Here is an 18,931-nt window from a genome sequence, read left to right as displayed (position 1 = left end):
AAGAGAGCAAAGAAGGTATGACTTGAAAAACTCAATGCTAGAAACTGTGATTTACCAACATGGTGTTATGGTACCTTGGTGTGTGGTCTTGTGTACTTTCATTTATGTCATCCCAATTTGGGACTATGGTTAGGATCCATGCTTTGTGGTCTTGGGCACTACCATGACATATTAATTTGATTGGTGATCATGGCACTATGCTATGTGGTCTTGTGTGCCTACCCTTACTAATACTCAAATCCTTGCGGTAAACTTGGATTTGAGGCTTGGACACTGATTTAAGGGCGAATTCTATATAGCCCTTGGAATTAGAGATTTTAGGGTATACAATCTTTCTCATAAGTAACATAAAGAGTGGTTCACGATTTCATAGAAATAATTGAAAGACATTTAAAATATGCCCATGCGTTTTTCATATATGGGATGTAAACTATTTAATTAATTGCTCTCAATTATGTGGTATAAAAGTACATTATTTTGGATTTCACTACGTACTAGTACATCTATATTGACCACTATATTTCAGGATTTGAGGCTCAGTCCCTGGGTCCCTCTAAGCACTAGATCAATTCAGTCAGAAGTTGTAGTTGTGATCCTCCCTTATTTCGAAAGTCCTATTTTGGAACATTGTTATTATATTTGGTTTATCATCTGACTAGGGTCTTTGTCCCAATTTTAGAAAGATTTTGGTTTCATAATTATTAGAGATTTCACATACTGGTGGTAGATGTTGTTACATCTTTTATGGATTTCATAATCATATTTTTAGTTGAAATAAGATGACCATATTTTCGTTTTGTTATGTTTTTTGCATTTCTTTATAAGTATATGAATTATGCATTTGACTTCTAATTTGAAGGGCTCTCAGGCCTTCATGGTTTGGGATACTCATCGCGACCAGGACCTCAGCTCAAGTCATGAAAAACTTGGTATTAGATAATAGTTCATGTTCCCAGGGTATCTACAAAGTCACATCAGGTAGAATCCTGTTTATGTGTGTGTAGAGCGCCATACTTATAATTAGGAGACTACAAGGCGTTTAGAAAAGTCTATCTTCTTTTCATGATTTAGTTCATGCTGTAGGGTCTGAATATCCTCTAATAATTAAATTCCTATATATTTAGAAAGTTATTATACTTTCTTATAGAACCAATGAATAGAATTCCCAAGCAGAGGATGTCTACCCTACACTTCGGATATAGACTCATAATAGGGCTCGCACTCTAGAGTTTACTTCTACTTCAGGATTTTTTCCTAGTTAGACTAGGCCACCTTAGGCTCCTCAATCCACAGTCAATCATACTCTGAACACCCAGTGATAGGTATCATATGTAGAGTTCCGACAGTTAACATATAAGATATTTCAGTTAGTGGCTTCTCAAGCCCGTCGATCTAAAGATGAAGAATTTGTGTCCAGTTCATCAAAGATTACACAAGTTGGTAAATTCAAAAGATTGATCCTACCCATGTTTATGGGTACGAAGGTGGAGAAAGACCCACAAGGTTTCATTGATAAACTAGAGAAAAATTTCTAGGTTATGCATGGCAAAAAAGTTGAAGCAGTTGAAGAGACGACATATCAGTTAAAGGATGTGTCCAATCACTGGTATAATGAATTAGAGGATTTGAAGGGTAATTTATGGGAGCTTTTCTAGATCATTTTTTCCTCAAAAATTGAGGGAACCTAAGGCTAAAGAATTTGTGAACCGAAAGTAGGGGAAGATAAGTGTGAAAGAGTATGCTTTGAAGTTCACTTGGCTATCCTATTATGCTCCAGACTTAGAAGATAATATGTGAGTGTGCATAAGGAAGTTTTCATTTGGCCTTTTAGATGATTTGGTATTGGAATGAAAAGGAGAAATATTAAATAGAGACATAAATTTCTCCAAGTTGTCCATTCATATGGAGTAGGTACAAGATCAAAAGAAGAGGCTGGAGGAGGTAAGGGAAGAGAAAGCAAAGATTAGGGAACTAGTTACACATATCATAATAATGGTTAGTATTAAGGTGATAATTTGAGAGATAGGTAATCTAAAAAGAAGTTTTTATACAATGCTCTGTCATCTGCAAGTGCACATGCGCCTAGACCTTTGGGTGAATAGCAATTCCAGTCAAGAGATAGGCCTAGAGTTCATGGAACCCAGTCCTATGGAAATGTAACCCATCCTTTTAGGTCACAACCTCATTGTAGCAACTGTGGGAGAAATATTTTGGGGAAATGTTATTCCAAGATTCAGATGCATTATTGTTATGGCCAAGTGGGCCGTACGCAGAAGGACTGTCCCTCAGCTAAAGTGAATATAGGGGGATCTAAGTCCCAAGCTATCTCTACAACACCTCTTCTTAAGGGTAGAACTTCAACTTCTGGTGGTGGTCGCAACCAGTTATATACCTTATCTAACCACCAGGATGCAGAGACCTCGCTATATGTTCTTATGGGTACATTATAGATTTTCTCCCATAATATGTATGTATTGGCATGATTTATATTATTGGTGTTGTTAGGCAATAAGATATGAAGTATAGTGGTGAAAATAGTAGCTTAATGCTATATTTGAATGAACCTAGGTTAGAAACTTGCAAAATAATGAGTTAATAAGTATGATATATATTTATATAGGAATACACATGATACTAGTGTTATAAAAATGAATTGTGGTTGAGTCATTAAGCGGATAAGAGCGTGGGTAAAGGAGAATAAGTTGAAACCCCAGGTAGGATATTGTTAGATAAAGTTTTATGCATATAAGTGTTTTTGTACCTAGTTCTTGTTCTTCAATTTTTTAGTATGGGTAAGACTAAGAAGTTGTTGTGTGATGTTCTTTAGAGATAAATTAAGGAAATATAAGTAGATGGTATGTGTCTTTAGCATAGTCTTACAAATTTATTATGTTGTAGGTTATGTTAATAGTGGTCTACTGTTAGAATATTAAGTTGTGGAGAGTGCATTTTTCTGTAATAAATAGTGATGATGTGTTTAATTACACCCCAATGTGTTGAGAGTTATAGATATTGATTTGATTAGGGGATATGTCCGCAAGTCTAGGATAGTGACTTTGACCTATGGGGGAGATGGTGAATTAAAGTAGTTATTAAATTTTCACCTATTAATGAAGCTTCTGCTCGGGTCCGTCAATGACCCTTTGTACGTTAGTATAATGGCGGTGATATTTTAGGTAGGGGAGTATATGTTCTTAAAGGTGAGAATGTTGGATGTGATTTATTTAACTAAGGTTACAGGAGAAGGAATAAGAAAAAGATGACCTTTTGTTACATGAAATATTTAGGAAGGAGATCAATGGTGAAAGTTTACATGAGTGAATGAAATTGTTCGTCTTAGTAGGAGATCCTTGAAGTAGGGTGTAGAAATGATAGGCTTAAATTTTGTGATTGATGAAAACACAAACAAATGTGGCATGTGGTTAGTATTCCTTGAATTAATACTTAAGGTTGTTGGATTATAGTGATGAAGTGAGGTGATTTTTTAGTGTGATGTAGAGTAGAAGATCCCTTAGTTTAAGTTAGCACCTCTTTTTTGTGAGTTGGGCTTCAACATAAAGTATTATACGGTTGGACAAAAATTCTTGTGGTTAGATATGTTACTGGAGAATTTTAAGTTGGAAATTATGAACTGTGTTGATTAATGTTGGGGCATAGATGAATAATATATCTATGTTTATGGTTCATTCCCTTTATTTTCTAATGTGGAGAATGCTTCCAAATCCTAACTCTTGTGAAATATCATTTCACGATAAGTTCCGATGTAAATCAGGCATATGATCACCAAATAAACACATGCCTTATGTTGTGATGGTAATGATTCATATAACTCATGTGCCAGGTCATCCCTATGTAAAGTTTCCATACCTCATGCGTTGTCCTTACGCGTTTTACTAGGGGTGGTCATGAAGTTCGTTTGATGCCTTTGCATAATTTGTTAAAGAAAAAAGTACAGTGCGAGGTTACGCTCTATATTCCACACTTTTAGAGATTCAACATGTCCCTACCCACCATTCGAGGATTATTGATCCTAAGGGGGAGAAAATGTAACACCACACTCCTTCGGGCTAGAATTTAAATCGTCGTTCCTATGCGTATTGACCCTAATCAAATGATTCCTTCTTAATATATGCGTTTTGATAAATTTTATAGCGTGAGAATACATTTGGATATGAACTAAGTTCACAAATATCTCGTAACTTAAAGACAGGTTTAGAATATTTCTATAGATTAAGTTTTATTGAATGTTTCAGCTTGGGTTAAATTTTAATGACCATTACTCCTAGTATATAAGGAGTTACATGTCTTACCATATACCAAAATAAAGATCTTAGAGTCCTATTTCCAACAAAATTGTTTTCATCTTAATCGTATATTGGTGTATCAAGTTATGCTCATTTTACTTCGGAGTGTTTGACTGCAAAAAAGTGATGACAAAGTTGACGACTTGTCAACTAGGTGATGACTAAGTTGACGAGCCGTCACCTAAGTGATCACGCATCAGCCCTTGTCATCAACCTAGGGCAGTAATGGGTAAAATCTAGCCCAAAAGTGACGACCTAGGTGATGAGCCGTCACTTGAGTGGCGGGCCGTCAATCTTGGTCATCAACTTAAGAATTTTTGCGACTTCTTTGGTTTCTATAGGGGTATTTTAGTCTATTCCTAATCCTAAAACCTACCCCATAAATAAAAATCTTATCGTAAGTATTTTATTCCATATTCTATGAGTTTTGAACATCTCAAATCCTCTCCACTCTCAAGAACAAGAAAAAAACTAAGGTTTTTCTCCATGGCAAGAATTCAAGACTTTTAATGCAAGATTCCCAAGAAACAAATCAAGACTCGGGTTCTACTCTTTAAACTAAGTAATCTAAGGTATGTGTTGTTTTTCTAAACTAAATGGGCATGTGGAAATCATTTTAGTAAGTTTCAAAAATTATGAAATCATATACTCATGAAGGATTTTGAGAACAATTTAAAAGTTATTCATTATGAATCCTTTTTAATGATATAATGTTTTGGTCTTGAAGCCCCTTAAAAATATATTTTTTATCATATATATATATGATAAGTATGTATGTTTTTTGAAGTTTGAAAATATGAATTGAGGGCATGAAGAACAAATTTCCCTCTCTCACTATGTTATTTCTTGATTTACAATTTAAGGGTTATTCAATTACATATCTTAAAGCATGAACCAAGGGTTTACTAACGTATATGGATTTTATATTGAGTGTGAATTGAAGAGAGGGAAAATTTGTTGTTTTTAAATTCTAAAGGTGATAATCAAAGGAATTGCATGATTTTTTGTGAAATTGACAACCATTTCATGAAATGTTGAAAAAGAGAATCTGTGAATGGTTTGATATATTTTTTGAAAATATGAATCCTATTGTACTATTTAAATGACTTGGTAGTCTAAACATTATTTGAATGAAAGAGTTGTAATATGATAATGTATGGCATAGAGATATAACTTGTAAGTCGTGGTACAATAATACCAAATTGACTAATGCCATAGCATATTCAGAATAGACTAAAATAAAGATTTTTCTTAGATTTTGAAATTAGAAAGATGCATGTCGAGAAAAGTATAAAAATGGGCTTAAACAGAGTTAGGTGGTTATGTAATGAAAGTACGAGTTGAAAAAATCAACGTTAAAAACTGTGATTTGCCGATACGGGGTTATGGTACCATGTTGTGTGGTCTTATGTACCTTGGTTTATGTTGTCCCAATTTTGGACTATGGTTAGGAAACATGCTTTTTGGTCTTGTGCACTACCATGAAATGTTGATTTGATTGGGATTCATGGCACCTTGTTGTTTGGCCTTGCATATCTCCCCTTACAGATATTCCAATCCTTGTGGAAAACCTGGATAAGAGGCTTGGCCGCCAAGTCAAGGGAGGATTTCATATATCCCATGGAATTACATATTGTAGGGTGTACCATCTAGCTTAAATGTAACATAAAAAGTGGTTCATAATTTCAAAGAAATGTTTCAAAGTCATTTCAAGTATGCCCATGTGTTTTTCATGTATGGTCTATAAACTGTTTTATTAATTGCTCTCACTTATGTTGTATTAAACTAAATTATTTTTGTTTTATCTATGTAACAATTCATCTGTATTGACCCCAATATTTTAAGATCTGGGGCTTAGTCTCGGGGTTCCGCTAAGTAGTAGATCATTTCGGTCAGAAGTTGTAGTTAGTGAGCCTCCCTTATTTCGGAAGGCATACCTATTTTGGAACATTGTTATTTAATTTTGGTTTATGGTCCGACTGGGGTCCTTGATCTAGTTTTAGACAGATGTTGGTTTCATAATTGTTATAGATTTCACTGACTGGTGGTAGATATTGTTTAATGTTTTATGAATTTCATAATCATATTATTAGTTGAAATAAGGTGACTGTGTTTCTGTCTTATTATATTTTTCCATATTTCTTTATAAGTATATAAATTATGCATATGACTTCCAGTTACAAGGGCTTTTGAGCCTTCATGGTTTGGGATGTTTATCCCAACCAGGGCCTCGGCTCGGGTTGTAAAAATAAAGATCATGACCCATCAAAGCTATCTCTAATGTATTGCCAAAAAATAATATGCTAAATTAAGACTCAAGGTCTATAACTGATATAGAAGACAATTCCTCATATATAGCCAGCAAGTTCGGTGCTTTGTATACATAAAAAAATCCCACTTTGTCAAATGCTCTCATAGTCATCTTCCCAACTGCTACATTAATAAGTGACTTCCCTATTTTTAGAAATGGGCATCCCAAAATAAATGGAACAACCAGATCAGCTTTAAAATCATGAATGACAAAGTTTACTAGATATATTAGTGATCCCACTTCCACCAGTATGTTTTCGATAGTTCCATCCAGCCTAGCAAGGGTCCTTTTATCCAACTGCAAAACAATGGTCATAGATTTGGGACTCCCAAAACCCATTATTTGAAACCAAGATATTGGTATATTATTGATGCTTTCTCGAAAATCACACAATCCACAAGCACTGATGACCTTCCCATTAATGATCTGCAAAGTAAAACTACCTGGATCCTTCATCTTCGAGGTCAATTTGTTCTATATCTTAGATGTTCACTCCTAAGTAAGTTAAACTATAACGTACTCTATCAATCAATTCTTGTTTGACACTATGTCTTTCAAAAACTTTGCATATTTGGGAACATTCTGTAGAATATCAACAAGAGAAAGATTTACATGAACCTGCATTAGAAGATCCAAAAACTTTATGTAATTTGTCTCATTTGGGTGCTTTTTCTACCTTTGAGGGAAGGTTAGAGGTAAAGTCTTCTACTCCACTTGAATGTCATCACTTGGAACTTTTTCTTTAACCCCTTTCTCCTTATTTTTTTTAGATTAATCATCAGTAGCTGTGGGACCAACCTACTACGGTTTCACCTCTTTTAAATGAAAACCACTCCTAATTGTGAATGTCTTTACCTACTTTGGATTTGCCTCTGTATTACTATGTAAGCCTCCTTGAGGTCTTGTGTTTGCGCTCCTGCAATCTAACTAAGTTGCAACTCCAAATTTTTCGTGATCACTATTGAATCTTAATATCTACTTGGTGACAATTCAAATATGCTACCATCTATTCTTGAGAAACTAGAACTTGCTTAAACATCTCCTCAATATTTCTTATTTGAGTAGTGTCTTGATTACATTGAATTTGTTGTTGATTTTATTGCATTGTCCCTCTTATACTGAATATTGTTCTAAGCCTGATTGACACCCCGTTAGAAATTAGGATGGTTCCTCTATCTTGGATTGTAAGCGTTACCATATTTCTACTGCTGTTGATGGTTAGTATTCCCCACTTAATTGATAGAATCTAGATTAACCACACAAGAATCTTTTGCACCACACATAAACTTAACACCATACATTTGCCTATTGAACTGTGTTTATTATTGTGGCCGACTGTGCAACCCCTAACTTCATACTGCTGAACCACTTAGTAATCTAATTTTGTAGTGCATCAAGTTAAGAAGATAAGGTGGTGAACTATTCTATTTATAATACACACGCGACCTTCTTAGGAGCACTCATCATGTTAGAATGCCATTCGGGATTCCCTTGTGAAATTTGATTTAGTAGTGTATTCAATTCATCATAAGTCTACTCAAAAGCTTGTCCACCTGCTACTGAATCCAAAAGAATCTTGGTGTTTGGGTTAAGACCCTCTATGAATGTGTGAACTAATAAATTGGAACAATCGGATCAGCTTTAGAATCAAGAATCACAAAGTCTATTGGAAATAGCAGTGATTTCACTTGAACCAATACATTTTTGATATTTTCATCCAGCCGAGCAAGGGTCCTTTTATCTAACTGCAAAAAAATGGTCATGGGCTTGGGAATGCTAAGACCTATCTTTTGAAACCAAGATATAGGCATAATATTGATGCTCTCCCTGAAGTCACACAATCCAAGAGCTCTGATGGCCTGCCTAATAGTGACCTGCAAATTAAAACTTCTTGGATCCTTCTTCTTTGTGGTCAATTGTTCTATTTCTTAGTTGTTCACTGCCAATAAAGTGCAACAGTAGCATACTCTATCAATTGATTCTTGTTTTCCACTATTTCTTTCAAAAACTTTGCATATTTTATAACATTCTGTAGAATATCTACAAGAGAAAGCTTTACATGATCTTTCTTCAGAAGATCAAAAAACTTCTTGTAATTTGTCTCCTTTTGGTGCTTTCCGTGCCCTTGAGGAAAGGGTAAAGGTATAGTATCCTACTCCTCTTTAATGTCATCACTTGCAACTTTTTCTTTGACCCCTTTCTCTTTATTCTTTTGAGATTAATAATCAGTAGATGTGGGACCAACCTATGCCGGTTCCACCTCCTTTAAATGCAAACCACTCCTAGTTGTGACTGTATTTACCTGTATTGGATTTTCCTCTGTATCAATAGGTCAGCCTCCTTGAGGTCTTGTGGTGTTCTCTCCCGCAATTTGACCGAGTTGCAACTCCGAATTCCTTGTAATCAACTATTGAGTCTTAATATATACCTGTTGAATCTTCAAATATTATGCCATTTGTTCTAGAGAAGCTAGAAGTTGCTTAAATACCTTCTCTATATTTCTCATTTGAGTAGTGGATTGATTACATTAACTTTATTGATGATTCTATTGCATTGGCCCCCTTATACTGAATATTGCTCTGTGCCTGATTTCCACCCCATGAGAAATTGGGATGGTTCATCCAACTAGGATTGTAAGTGTTACCATAATTCTGCTGCCATTGATGACTGGACTTCCCCACATAATTATAGAATCTGGATTAACTGCACAAGAATTTGCTGCATGCTCACTACTACCATAAACTTCAGACAACATATTTACCTGTCGAACTGCATTTATTGTTGTTGCCGACTGGGAAAACCCCTAATTTCATACTGCTGAACTGATTAGTAATCTAATTTTGTAGTGCAGTAAGTTGAGCTGATAAGGTGGTGAACTTCTCTACATATAATACACACGCGACCTTCTTACAAGCACTCTTCAAGTCAGCATTCCATTCGGGATTCCCTTGTGAAATCTAATTTAGTAGTGTATTCAATTAATCATAAGTCTTCTCAAAATCTTGCCCACCTGCTACTGAATCAAAGAGAATCTTGGCGTTTGGGTCAAGACCCTCTATGAATGTTTGAACTAATACCTCCAATGATTGGTGTTGATGAGGAAAATTTTTGAGAATGCTCTTAAATATTTCCCAATCTTGGTAAAGATTTTCTCTTTCTTTCTGCCTGAAACTCAGAATCTCACTTCTCAACCATGCTATCTTCCCTGGTGGAAAGAATCTAATAAGGAAGTTTTTAGCAAAATTATCTCAGGAAGTGAGGGAGAGTCGTGGTTCAGCATTCAATCACCTTTTTTCTTCCCCAATAAAACAAAAAGGGAAGAAAGGCAATCTGACATAATCAGTAACTACCCTTGAAGAATGTAGGTATCGTTAATTTCCAGACACATCTGTATGTGCTGGCGTGGGTCTTCATGTAAGAATCCAGAAAATTGCCTTGCCAAATTCAGCAGCTACACCATATTATGCTTTAATTCAAATTGACCACCTAGCTCTGGCTTTTGAAAAATATTGTTAGCATGGTTCATGAGAGGGATTACTACCTCAAGAAATAGTCTAGCAACTTCTTGAGCAAAAGAAACTGGAATAACCGGAGCTGGAACATGCCTTACATTTGTATCAAGTAGATTAAGATCTCTGTGTTCAGGCATTTAAACCTGCTAGATTGGATATTGAATTCTTTGCCTCTGTTGGAATACAAATTTTTCTTTCGAATAAGGCTTTACCAAATCTCTATCTCTCGCTACTCCTGTTTTCATCTAATCTGGCAAATAGTCAGCCACTAAGATCTAGTCATTAACACTTAAACTTACTAGCCAAAACAAAAAATTTATCAAATTACTAATTATACTAGTCCCCAGCAACGGTGCCAACAACTTTTTAAATGCACATGCAAGTGTACGCGATCATACAAGTAATATAGTGGCTTAGATAGTCGGATATCATAACTATGAAGACTATCCAACTAGCAATTCAATCAAATTTTGTTTTAGACAAGGAGGTATTAAGTGTTGTAATGTGTCAAGATGATTTTGAAGTTTTGAGTAAAAGTGTAAATAAATAAGAAATAACAATTTATGACAATAGCAAATCAAGCAAAGGTTGTAAACAATAATGATGAGAATTCAAGGGTTGAGGCACTTCCAACAACCATACAAATCAATATTCTTATCACTGTCTAGTTGGTTTTTTGGTTGTTGATTCACAAGGTTTATAATGCAATCATGGTCTCCCACCCTATAATCTTCTACCTATCTGAAGTTTCTAACTACATCATTGAGAGAGGGTGCAATAATCAATTTAGATGTATATGGCTATCTTCCTGCAATTGAACCAAACAAGGTTTCTAGGTATATATCTATTCTAGATGCTAATTCAAATCCTCTATTTTATAAAAGGAGGAGAATCTGGCTCCTTAATCTCTTTGTTCTGTCTTACGATTCTCCTCCCGAATTCACATAGAAATAAAGATTTATTATAATAGTGGCAACTCATCAAAATAGTAAGCACAAGAAATTAAGAGCAACCGAGATGATAATCAAAAGTAACTATGATGAAGAATATCAAAGAGTAATCATGTTCTTGGCCTTAACCCCAGAACATAGTTGTTTATCCACTCATGTCTAAATTCAAATTCAAAAACAAATAATTAATCATACCAAGAATTAATCTTGAAGTAAATAAGTTCAAAGAAATTCTAAGAAAGATAAAAGAGAGATTTTGTTGTTTTTCCGTCGCTTCTGTACTTTCCAAAGTATTTACAATTAAAATGACTAATACCTTGTATAGCTTGATCTACTTTCATCATTTTTGCCTATCACCATGATGCGCTCTTCCTCCCATTGCTATTCTCACCATGGAATGCCCTTATCACGGTGAGATACTAGTGAATTGGACCCTCACCATGAAGTAATGTTATCACGGTAAGCTACTGGAAATCATCATTCGCACTTTGCTCCTTCACTATGATATGGTGGTCTCGCTTATGGAATTCTGAAATCGATCATTGGAGATGAATCATCCACCGAGATATGGTGGCAATATAGATTTTTGGTTTCTCACCTTTTTCTTTCTCAAATCCTTCCTATGCCATGTTCCAACACCCTCATTGTTTCCTTCAGCCTTAACTTCTTGTTCATGCTTCCAATCACTTTTAGTTACATCAAAATTTCACCATGCATAACTTATCATGTCCATTATATAAGGAATGTAATTAAGGTTCAAATGCAATAAGAATAGCACATTTTATCTCTCAGAACATGTCCAAATTTGGTGATTGGACATGTAAATACACCCAAGATCAGCTACATAAACTCTTCTCTACTCCTCAAATACCCAAGTATGTCATCGATGAATTAAATGACAAAGAATCCATAAAAGCTATAACATATGGTTTATCAAATTCATAAACTCTTCTGGGACATTGGTAAAGCTAAATGATATCACTAGGAACTTATAATTAGCATAACAGGTCCTAAAGATTGTCTTTATGATATCTTCAGCCCAAATCCTTAATTGATGGTAACCGAACGTCAAATCAAACTTAGAGAACACCACTTCTCCCTGAACCTGGTATAAAATTCATCCATGTAAGGCATAGGATGTCAATTTTTCATCGTCACCTTATTAAGCTACCTATAATCATTACTAATGCGAAAGGAGCCATCTTTCTTCTTTACAAACAACACAGGAGCTCCTAAGGAGACAACTCTGTCTAATGAAACCCTTACCAAAAAGATCATAAAGATGAGAATTCAACACCTTAAGGTCCGTATGAGCCATAGGTAATGTGCCATAGAAATAGGTCGGGGGATTGGCTCATGATCAATAAGAAACTCTATATCACGCTCTGGACTAAGACCAGGTAGATCAGTAGGGAAAACATCATGAAACTCACAAATAATAGGAACTAAGTCAAGAAACATACTTTCCACATTAACATCACAAATATAAACTAGATAAGACTTTCAACCCCTTGAAATATTTCTCCTAACCCATATATAAGAAATAATCCCCATCGGCTTGTGGATAACTTCTCTCTACCATAAAACTAGAGGTGTGCCAGGCATAGAGAAGGTAATGATCTTGGAAAAACAGTCTAGAACAACATGATAATGGGATAAACAATCCTTGACAAGAATTACATCAAAATATACATTTTCTAATATAATAAGATCAACATAAATATCAAACTCTCGAGCAGTTACTACACATGATCTATAAACCTGATCCACTACTAAAGGATCACCCATGGGAGTAGATAAACATAATAACATAGATAAAGAATCCCAAGATATGTCTAAAGGCAGGGCATGATAAGCAATCACACATAAACATGTAGATCTCAAATAAAATAAGGCAAGAACTGACTGATGCACACCAAGATTGTACCTATGAGAACAACATTCAAAGACTCAGCCTCAGGTTGAATAGATACAAGATACAACTGATCATGCTCACAACCTGGATAAGCTTATGATGGATCGTCTATGCTTCCTTTCTATAAACCTCCACAATCACGTTAGGGACTACCCCTATGATAAGAAATACAACCTCTAGCTGGGGGAAGAACTGCCTGATTAAGTGGAACACTCTAAACTAAAGGAACAATCACTCCATGGATGGGGCACTCTTATATTAGAGTACCAAATCCTCTACAACCATAATATACCCCAAGCGCTGTACCAAAACTAGAAGATCCGACTGACCTAGAATAACCACCATGACTAGAATAACAAAAAAATCCCCTAGAAGTCTAACCACTATCCTAGCTAATATAAATACAAAATCTAGATTGACTACCATTAAAAATCCAAAGTGCAGCCTAAATAGGCCTACTAGACTGACCTTGATGTTGATACGGCTGGTGCAAAAGGTACCTACACTGATAGCTTGTACCTTTAAACGGAGAGAAACTATGGCTCCTATTGAAACTACCCTAGTATCATGGCCTCTTATCGCTTTGCCCATGGCCCTCACAATATATCTTCTCTATAACCTGAGAATGATTAGAAACATTAGTAATAGATCTAACTATAGTAGCCAAACTCTATGTATACATGCAAAGAAGAAGTCTCAATCTGTGAATAAAATAACAAACTCTTTCATACTCAATAGTCAGAATAGAAGTAACATGCGTAGCCAACTCATGAAATTGAGCCTCATACATTAAAATAATCATGGATCTCTACTCTAACCTTGAGAACTGATCCATTAAATAATCCCTAAGGCTACGAGACATACTTCACTAACAAAATATTTTAGAATGGAGTCCATATCAAAGGGGTAGATCCAGCTGACCTGGAATAAAGATAAACTCTCCACTATTGTCGAGATTACAAGTCCAACTAAAAATTAGAGTAATCCATATAATGAGTCTAAACTATGTCCAAATTACGAAGCCTATCCTTTTAAACAATCAAGAAATCATATACATCCTCACCCAATGCACCTAAAAACCTAGGAAAAGCCAATCTCAAGAATTTGCAAAACATCTTCTAATCCTTAATAGACATAGCACACTGGGCAACCACCGATTGAACAACTAGCGATGTAGGAGGGACCTTAATTATAAAAGCGACATCTATAGGTTGGCTTCCCATCTCAATAACACTGTGATCCCAAGACTGTCCACCATTAGATAGTGTACCACCAACCAATCCTAAGAGTTTAATCAAAGAATTACTAGGCACATATGAAAATAAAAATATTGATAGAGGTTGTTCTGGTCCCTAGCCTACCACCAATTGGTGCAAATAAATCTCTTGATTAGAAGTAGGAATAGAATCTAGTGAAGGCCCCTACCCTGGCTCCTAGATGTGGAGACATTTCAAGGATGTCCACGAACTTTAGGTAATTCATGAACAATGATGTGATCCCTAGGCTCGGATTTGGGACCTTTAGCTCTTGTAGCAGTAGCACATGACCTTGATATCAATGAAAGAATGAAACTAAAGGAATTCTTTAGAAACCAACTCAAACTCTTAGAATAAAAAGTCGAAAAAAGTGTGTAACTCCTAAGAATGTCCTATATCCTCTTGAAGATAAGAGACATACATTATAATTTTAATCAGTGTCACTCTACTAGACACTTTCTCTTCTCTAACCATACTAGTGAACCGAGGCTCTATAACCAATTTATCATGACCTAAATTACGAGTCATGATAGGACCTACATTATCCTACAAGAAAGCCATATCATAGCCTTGAGCTATAAGTAATGGGCTAATTTTGTGGAACATAGCCTAAAACCTAGAAATTAACCATTAAAGATTTATAATAACAATAAGACAATCACAATAGTCAAATGGATGGATAAGGCATGAACAACCACCCCACAACCTTGTAGTGTTGGTATGAGAGATACTATAAATGGAACATAAGTATGGAAATAATCAAAGACATTATTTCTCAAAAATATAATGACTAGACATAGATAATGGAAGGAAAATTGAAACTCCAACTTCTAGAGCTCACCTAATCTCTAAAATAAACTCAGCAGGACCATCACATCAACAGTAGCTACTGCTACTCGAATCTATACCAAAAAGGTATAGAAATATAGTATGAGTACCAAAATCATGGGTACTAATAGTCATCATCGACCAACTGAGCTAAATAAATGATAAGATACAAGATAAATAAGCTAAATCAAGGTAAATGGGCAAATCGGATAATATGCTTCAATGCTATAAATAAATAACCAAAATAGATATAATATGAAAGAAAGAATAAATAACACTACAAAACTAGCCCCTATAAGATAGAAAGTGCAAAAAATAAATAACCCAATGTGGTCCCCCATAAGTTCAGGGGGTACATTAAGAGAAAGTAAATAACTAAAAACCTATAACATTATTTAATATTAGCTATAACAAACAATATATCCTTACCGTATCATATCATACCTAGATCTAAATTTCTGAGTCAATCTAGAACTCATATCATCATTATCATAACTAAAATACCCATCATAACATAATTCGCCAGACTTGAACCAAAACTTATAGAATTAATTGCTAGACTTAAATTAGAATTTATATTATCAATATCATCATTAATTATCTAAATTTAACTGAACTCATATGAATAATTATACCAATAAACCATACCAATAAATCATATCAATATACCATGGTAATAAACAATACCAGTAAACCACTATGTGTTACCCATAATTACAACCAACTTCTAAGTATAAACTAGCATAATGATGTTCTCCTTACCATCCCAAAATAAAAATTTATAAGAGTATAATATTCATATATAAGTCTCCAAAAGCTAGTGTAAGTCATGGACTGCGGTGGGCTGGAAGGGCACATTTTTAATCCCCAAAATCCTTTTTTTAGGCAAATTCTACCCTGAACAAAGCTAAGGTATCTAAATTCTTTTCTTGATATTAAACAAGACATAATTAGCCCTATGATAACAATTATTCCTAAAATAGGAGCAACAAATCTAATTCCACCTAATACATGAGTGACTCAGTTAATTCAACCTAGATTATATTTCCATTATAGCCTAAATAGTCCACAGAAGACTAATCATACAAATCATGCTTAAAATACCTAATTCCCATCTCATATGTAGCATAATATCATAAGTATACTATGAATCAGATCAATCTATGAAGAAGGTAAACCTATCCTACCTAGATGCCAAAGAAAAGCCCAAAGAATTCACTAAACCACTGTTTTTTGCTTCCTAGAAGCTTCAACAAGATGCTATGCTCTAAAAATAATAATCTATTCATCAAAATGAGAGAAAAAATAACTATATTGCACTGTTATTATTTGGATCCAAAATGACAAAAAAATCCCATGCAAGGTCCATTATGGAATCACACTTTTGAAACTAACACAATGCCCTACCATGTTCAAGGATTATTTATCCTAAAAAAATAGGTAAATTTTGAGCTCTAATGGTGCTATAATCAAGCACCAAGTTTTTAGGGATCTTAGAAAAAGATGGATAGTTAAATCAAGAAAATTTATTGAAGCTTGCCACAACTTCAAAGATGAAATGCATAAATGAACTTTACCAATGCTCCAAAGTCACCAAAAATGATTCTCCTATGTTATCACGCTTTTAGGGTTCAATAATCTTTATAATGGATGAAAAATGGACATAATCATGCTAAGTATGGTTTTTATAAGCCCCCCAATGTATGTGTGTTTCGCTGAAGTAAATATTAGGCCAATTAAGCACTCTTCGCTTCAGTGACCTAGTGTCACCTAAACGGCATGTAACATCTTTACGGGTACCGCTTAATTGATTCCATTGTCGTTTAAGATATAAGGGAACCATTTAAGAGATTCCTTACCGGTAACTTAAGTGGTGCACTAACTGAGTGCACCAATTGAAGCGCAATAATTATTTAGGACATTAATTGACCCGTCGGGATTCATGGAAAATCCCATATATGTAAACAAACCATACCACCATATTAAATTCAATGTTCTGGACTCAATATCATAATCAAAATTTCCATCTTAGGTTATTTTGGTAAAAAACTTGTTCCACGCCCATGTGCCATTTTTTGGAATTTCCAACCAATAGCGCGAAATATGTCTAGAATCCTCAAAACCCAAACCAACGGTCCACCTAGCCTAAACTAAATGTTCCAAAATTTTTGGAAATATCAAAATTATCTATCATGGTTGTTTGACTAAAAATTTTTCCTAGTATCCAATTTGAACAAGTGAAGGCTCAAAAATAAGTAATTTGCTCTAAAAACAAAATGAACTGCTCAAAAACCAAACTAACAATTCTAGTAAGTCATAAATAACATCAGGAATTTAGAGGAAATCTCTAAGTAATAAAAATGAGTATAAATACCTAAAATTAGATTGAGGATCATTAAAATTTGAGAGCACAAAATTCCAAAAAAATCTCAATCACCCGCCTAAAGTATGTTGAGACTTGTTCAACTTGGTTTATTCCAAGTTATCTTGGGCAGCCTCTTTAGTTGCCTAGGTACAACTTTGGAAGTATTCACTTTTGACATTTGGCATAATTTTAAAAATAATTGCTTAAGCATCCTAGACTACGTTAGTGTAGGTCTTTAGAATTAATTTACCCACTAAAGATGGCATCGTTGGAAATATTAATACTATCTCCATCTTTTTCTAGATTATGATTATAGACCATATTACGTTTTGAATTATGATGGATTGAGTATGTGATGTTAGGATTAACTTGGGTGCTTACTATTAAGTTCTAAATTGTTAGAGATTAAGTGTGTGATACTGGGATTAGCTTATGGGCTTATTCTTGAGAATTTTATCTTTAATATCTCCAAAATTTTTGCTTAATTACTAATTTATTCAACGGTTTTCTTCTTAAATTCTAAATTATGGTGGGACTAATTTTGTACTATTTGAGCTCAAAATTTTTTATATATGTGTGGCAAATAATTATTGAGCTCTGTGGGATATTGTGACATTTTTAATTTAGTGATTTCACAAGTAGGCCCCATGAGGTACTTTTAGCCTAATTTCTAACCTAGATAACTTATATGCAATAAGGGTATAAAGTTTGACGTCTTGATACGTAGAAGTTTACTTTCATTGCATGGCATATTTCAAAGCATTCTAGGAGGAAAAAAGCTTCAACATATAGGATTCAATAAGTGTTTAATGGCGTCTAGGTAGATTAGGATTTCCCTTTTTTAGATTAAGCTTAAGTATTATATTATAATATAATTATGCAGGTTTTGGATGGGTATTTTTTTCCTAAATATTGTATTAGCATTTTTCATGTTATTTAGCTGATTAGGCCCTTTTTTGGTGTAATCTTGGCTCGTTCTTTCCTAGTATTCTGTATTATCATTCTTTAGGACTTAAATGAGTGCTTATACTACCTTATGATGGAATTAGGAAACCTTATACTAGATTCCAATTTGTTTACCTTAGGTTGGGTTATTAAGACCCTATAATGGTCCCCATTGCCCTATTGGATATGAAACTCCTTTTAGGCTTAGTTGCATTTATGATGGGTATCATAGGCTATAAATTTTGGTTGACTTACACTCAATTACTTAACTTATTATCCTTCATTCCCATGTAGGATAATATTTAACCCTTGTCCTTTGCTCCTTGACTTAGAAATAGGAACCATCAGTCCTTTGTAGATTTAGCAGCCTAAGAATTGTTCTTTGTGAAAAAATAGGCTAGTGATAGGATTAAATTTCCTATAATTCTTCTACCTATTCAACTCTTATATATTTATATATATTAATTTCAATTTAAGCTCGGTATGAGCTCTATTGCTATCTAGATTAATCTTGGTATGATTTCAAAATTGATTTATGGCTATGC

General features: G+C 34.5%; 1 non-coding gene across 1 annotated transcript; it reads left to right on the top strand.

The window, feature by feature from the left end:
* The first annotated feature begins 9,702 nt into the window (after positions 1 to 9,702).
* Positions 9,703 to 9,809, top strand: LOC124891011. Its single transcript, XR_007049489.1, has one exon. It is a non-coding gene; the product is annotated as a small nucleolar RNA R71 (small nucleolar RNA).
* Positions 9,810 to 18,931: the final 9,122 nt, after the last annotated feature.

Source organism: Capsicum annuum, unplaced genomic scaffold (assembly GCF_002878395.1).
Source record: "Capsicum annuum cultivar UCD-10X-F1 unplaced genomic scaffold, UCD10Xv1.1 ctg2888, whole genome shotgun sequence".
In the NCBI taxonomy this organism is placed as follows: Eukaryota; Viridiplantae; Streptophyta; class Magnoliopsida; order Solanales; family Solanaceae; genus Capsicum; species Capsicum annuum.
Note: the sequence above shows the minus strand (reverse complement) of the source record. Positions and strands in the feature narration are given on the sequence as shown.